Source organism: Rhodnius prolixus, unplaced genomic scaffold (genome assembly GCF_049639745.1).
Source record: "Rhodnius prolixus isolate KJV_2025 unplaced genomic scaffold, Rpr scaffold_5, whole genome shotgun sequence".
Classification (NCBI taxonomy): Eukaryota; Metazoa; Arthropoda; class Insecta; order Hemiptera; family Reduviidae; genus Rhodnius; species Rhodnius prolixus.
This window is the reverse complement of record NW_027411624.1, coordinates 31,413,854-31,419,853: the sequence shown is the minus strand read 5'-3', so window position 1 is coordinate 31,419,853 and position 6,000 is coordinate 31,413,854. Positions and strand designations below refer to the sequence as shown.

At 35.1% G+C, this 6,000-nt stretch overlaps 1 long non-coding RNA gene across 1 annotated transcript in view; it reads left to right on the top strand.

The window, feature by feature from the left end:
• Positions 1-459: 459 nt before the first annotated feature.
• The window catches only part of LOC141457804 (uncharacterized), a 30,212-nt gene continuing 24,671 nt past the window's right edge, over positions 460-6,000 (top strand). Inside the window, exons 1-2 of the long non-coding RNA XR_012460562.1 lie at positions 460-841; positions 920-1,017. This is a non-coding gene — a long non-coding RNA (uncharacterized lncRNA). The remainder of the gene's footprint in view (positions 842-919; positions 1,018-6,000) is intronic.

The window sequence follows — 6,000 nt, the reverse complement described above, 5'->3', positions numbered from 1 at the left end:
TAAAAAAAAGAAAAAAAAATTGAAATCAGGACAAAAAGGAGAGGTGCAAATAGTTCCAATGATTATATAAACAAGTTCACAAACAGCTGATGAAGGATACGTGCTCCAAATGGTTGTATTGGGATCCTCCCAGATTGTTGTTGAGACGGAAGAACGGATGAGCCGATTGGCGAAATGTTTGGTCACGTTTTCTCACTTGGAGAGGGAATGAGATTCATTCAACTAGAAAAGAAAACATCCACCATTTTGTATATTTTTGTTGTGACCGGCGTTAACACTATTTCCATTCAATGGTTTGAGCACACTAATAGCTCTTCTTCTATGGGAGGTTGCCAGTACCGGTGCTACTCCGTCATGATTAGAAAATGGATGCTGACGTTCAATAGATATATATTTTTTGGCCTTCAACAGCTGTTTTGTCATTGGGTAACGAATTGCTTTATTTATAAAACCTTGAATTTTTTTTTTTCAGCTAAAACTGTTAATAATAAATAGGCATTTATTTTGAAAACACACGTCACTGTAAACACCCTGCTAGTGTGCAACCAATAGAAGAAAATGCATTTTCGTGCATCAGTTCCTCCTTGTATTCTGTGATAAGGCAGAATTCCATTATGCCTTTTTGTACAAAATTTATAGTTTCATCAGAAAAAACAACACTGAAATAACTGAACATTTCTTTGTTTTTCAGCTTCTTTAGTATTTCGCCTTTGATAGGGCAAACTTTTTGTCGTCATGCTGAGCTATAGAGCTGTGGAAGGCGGAAGCTACAAGGACTCCGCTGGATAAAAAGGCAGTCAAGAGGCTATACTCTAATGACGTTAAGAATAGATGGCAAAAGGTTAGATCCTTTAAGGCTAAAGACATTCTCAATTGATGCTACTTCAAGCTAACTTCTTTTTAATTTTAATTTGTGAAGATTCTAGAGAGAATTTCCCGAATTCCGATTTCTAAATCCTTTCCGAAAGAGGAGGTCCATCTTTAACAAGATGAAGAGTACATGCTTCAGAAAAATTGGTAAGTTAAAAGAAATTTTTAATGATAACAATAGTAAATCAAATTGCAAAACTTGAAAAGCTTTAGTAATTACGTGTTGTTAGTATGTGTTTCAATAAATTAAAAAATGTAAAAAATAATCGCCTATTTTACTGGCGGATGTACCAATTAGGTCTGGTGGCCAGGAAACGGAAGCACAAGGTTTACTGTAAATATTTGGCCTAAGAAATAAAAAGAAGCTACACGCGGAATTCGAACGGGAGATTTCCCATTTACAAAACTAGACTTCATAAAGTCTATACTAACAAGCGCTCGAATTGGGGAAATGGCTAACTATAAATTACCACACACCGATATCAAGTGTATAATTGCAAAAGAAGCACTACAAAAATGGCAGACAGATTACAGTAATGGTATTAAAGGAAGATTCTATAAAACTATGGCAGACCAGTTACCTAGACAACCATGGTTTAAGGGAACTGTCACTAATAAATGGGTTGTTACTACAATAAGCAGGCTGAGAGCGAACCACGCGGTGTGCGGATCGTATCTACACAGGATCAACGAAAGGTCCTCTCCTCTTTGCGTAGATTGCAATGAGGAGGAGGATTTCAAATATATAATAATGATATGTCCACGTTATGTGGTAGAAAGGAAACGAATGTTTGACGACATATACAGGTATTTAGATGCACCATTTCGCTACGAAGACATAATATTCTCCACCAACATTTATGTGCTTAAGTCTATAGCAGAGCTAGCAAAGAAATATGAATGTATTTAAAAGCTATAGCCGAATTAAAATGAATGGAAGAAAATGCTTAGAGAAGGATTACGTGATTTTAATTTTGGTTAAGCTATAAGGATGGCAGGAGCACAGAGTGCTGCTCCATCCATTAGTTGTAGTTTATGTAAATAGTTGTATATAGTAGAGGGATGAATGTGTGAAGCGTATGTATTTATAAGTAAGAATGGAGAGTGATATTCTAGTGATAAGCACCTAGACGATGTTGGCTGTATGGCGGAAGACAATGCCAAAAAAAGAAAAAAAAAACCGCTCGTTTCAAGATATAGTTGCTGCTAAAAAAAAAAAATCAATGGAAAGGTCCTGGAGCAGGAGAAAGTTTTAAATAAATGGAAAACCTCAAGGATGTGGAGTTTTAGATAGGATGAAGAATTTTTTTTGTATCAATGCGAATTGAAAAATAAATTACAGCGATAGAGAGAGAGGAATCTATGTGAAGTATTTGGTAAGATCAGAACGGGATACTAAGTAAAAATAGAGACGTGATGATCGTGCATAGAGGATTAAAAACAAACTTAGTTAAACTGTTCCAATGTTGAGAATATCCGAGAATCGGATCGGTTCCTGAAATAGCAGAAGTAAGAAAGGGAATGTACTTTCTAGAAGAACATGCTAGCAAGTTGGCAGGGAAGGTCTTTAGTCTTGATTAGTGCAGAGAGAAAGGGCTCTCAAAGAAGTATAGACTGAGCATTGAAAACTGTAACGCTTCTCTGCAAATGTGAACTGCAGAGGTGGATTGGATTTGGTTTATGCAAGAGTTACCATAATAGAACAAGCTTTTAAGTAATCAGGATATTTGTCATAATTGCTGGAATATGAATTTTATTATTTCAGCGGGAGTTACTTTAATTTTACTTACCATGAATCTGTGAATATCATGGAAGAAGTCACTTTAGTTCATAAGTCAAAACGATTTTAACAAACATCGACACCTATGTAAGAGTGCTTCAGTAGGTCGCATCGAGGTCAATTGGCTTTCATAGAACTTATTTATGCTAATTAGATCCTATTTTGGAAATCTAAAATATACAATCTGCAAGAATAAAGCCATATCTACCAACTTTAGGGGATAATGTACACCAAACTATCGACCAGCCTACCACAGAGGAATTTTCATCAAACTGGTGGTCATATGCCAAGGTGAGGTTGAACTCTGAATATATTTAGAAGATAAGAGTAACCTCTGTAGGTAACCTTTCAATAAATTTAAACACGTAACAAATTATATTCAATCGTTGTACACGTGTTATAAATGACCTTCAACTATTAACTCGTGTGAATAAATAGTAATTTTTTAATGTTTAAAATTCAGTAAAGACTTACTTTTAACAACCTCAGCATAATGGAGCAACTTTGTTTGTGGTAGGTTAAAAAATACATTTTTAGGTCCTTGACAAAAAAAAAAACAGTAATTTGTTTTAAGATTATATTAAAATACATCAACAAAAAATTCTTCAGATAGCAACTGTAAGTCATTAATAAAAAGAAATATTTTGGAAGTAAGTGAGCCTAATAACCACAAATGAAAAACTTCAGAAGATTTTGGGGAACATTAAGTTTAAAGTTAATTTTGGAACGGTCTTTCTACGAGGGTCGTTTGAAAAGTCCGTGCAAAGTCAGAGAGATAGCACTACTGGCGCGTATCGAGGTTATGTTTAGTTAGTAGCATCTCTTGGAAGAACAAACACCAAGTTTCAGCCAGATCGGTCTATTTCTTTGTGTTTGGCATTCGTTTGAATCGAGGAAGTCGAGTGATTTTCAAAAAATGGACGAAAAAGAATTTCGTGTGTTGAATAAACACTACTTTATGAAAGGCAAAACGCTTCAGGAGACTAAAGAGAAGCTTGATAAACATTATGGTGACTCTGCACCTTCGATTAGAACAGTTTACAAGTGGTTTCAAAATTTTCGGAGTGGCCATATGGGCACAAGTGACGCTGAACGTTCTGGACGCCCTGTTGAGGTTACTACTCCAGAAATCATTGATAAAATCCATGATATGGTGATGGATGACAGAAGAGTGAGGGTGCGTGAGATTGCTAATGCTGTGGGCATCTCGAATGAACGGGTACATAATATTTTGCATCAACATTTGGACCATGACAAAGCTATCCACAAGATGGGTGCCGCGATTGCTCACGCTTGACCAAAAACGAAATCGTGTGAAGTGTTGCAAGGACGGTTTGCAGCTGTTCCAGAAGAATCTGCAGGACTTTAAGCGTCGTTTCGTCACTGTGGATGAAACATGGATACATCACTACACTCCTGAGACCAAAGAACAATCTAAACAATGGGTTACCAAGGGGGAATCTGCGCCAAAAAAAGGCGAAGACCGTTCCTTCGGCCGGAAAGATTATGGCGACTGTCTTTTGGGATTCGCAAGGAATAATCCTCATCGACTATCTGGAAAAGGGTAAAACTATTACAGGTGCATATTATTCATCGTTATTGGACCGTTTGAAAACCGAGCTGCAAGAAAAACGCCCACGATTGGCCCACAAAAAAGTCCTTTTCCATCACGACAACGCACCAGCTCACACCTCAGCAGTTGTGGTCGCAAAATTAATGGAAATAGGTTTCCAACTCGTTTCACATCCTCCCTATTCTCCAGACTTGGCTCCCTCGGACTACTATTTCTTCCCCAATATGAAGAAATGGCTGGCGGGAAAAAGATTTTATTCAAACGAGGAGGTGATTGCAGAAACGAATGGCTATTTTTCAGACTTGGACAAATCCTATTATTCGGAAGGGATCAACAAACTAGAGCAGCGTTGGACGAAGTGTATAAACCTAAAAGGAGACTATGTTGAAAAATAAAAAAGGTTTACCCCAAAAAATTAAGTAGTTTTTATTTTTGCACGGACTTTTCAAACGACCCTCGTATAAATGTAAGCTAAACTTTTAGCTTAATACTTTTACTTGCATCTATCGTTCATTTAAAACAGTATTTTAAAAGAAAGAAATTTCGTGTCATTCATATTTATAAATAACTCCATAAAATTCAGACCTATTTCTATTTCAGTTCGTAAAATACAAAGGAATGTAGTTACATTAATTTTTTAAATATTTAATTCAGTCTATTGTTGACAATAATGAGCGATTCCTAACGTGTGGAAGAGTGTTTTAGTTCGAAACTACAATAAACACACTTTGAAACAAAGAGTATTGTAGGTAGCCTCCCTAAACAGTAATAATTTTCGGACCACTTCTGCAGATATTTGTACAAATTTGAAATCATAACGGAACATCATCCGAAATTGTTTCATCAAGTATTTTATTTAGAAAAATGCTTTAAAAAAAGTACATACGCCAAATAATGTAAAAATGTCCATTTTTTCTAATCAAATTCATACTATTCTGTTTTGCAAAAGAAATTGTAAAAAAATCCTTTTAAATAACAAAAACAAAAGGAATTTAACCAATGGTGCCTAGTTAATTCAACAAAATTCTAAGAGATGCCGCTAGTATGTTGTTCTGTAAAACTAGGAGGGTCAGAAACAGTGTTACCTTTATTTTTAACTTGAAATAAATTTTTCTTAAAACTATTTTGAGCGAAAAATCGCTTAAAAATTTGGAAAATTTATTTAGAAAAGAGGCACAACTGATAAAAAAAAATTTTAACAAGCATTTTCATGGGTCCGATCAACGTGTATGCAATGGATTAAACGAAGCAATCGTTGTAGCCCGTTTTTAAGAGAATCCAAAATACAAACGGGAACGTCTAATTCTGTAAAATGGCAGTTCTAAAAAGTAGATTTTTGATAAGAAATTTCTACAATTGTTTGTTGTTTTGAGTTGTGCTGCAGAGGGTAATTTTTAGTTACAAAAAAAAAGGAGAGATTCAAGAATAGAAATAAAGATGACAGAATCTTCATTCTAAAAATTCTGTTAGTAATCAGTAGGGAACGGATTTTTATGTATTTAAAAATGCCAAATATTTAATTAAAATATGCATTTATTTTCGTCAATTATGTGGAAAATATGTGATTTTCTTAAAATATTTTCTGGAATATTTAAGTAAAATGGGCATTTTTTTTTTATGAAAATCGTGAAATGGTGGAATGATTGCATTTTTCGAGAACCTCACAGTTCAAAAGGAATGGCTTTGAATCCACATCAGCATCACTGTCAAGTTTTCTAATAACTGCATTGGCAATATACCTGCCCTCAACGTCAGTGGTTTCATCAATTGACACCCA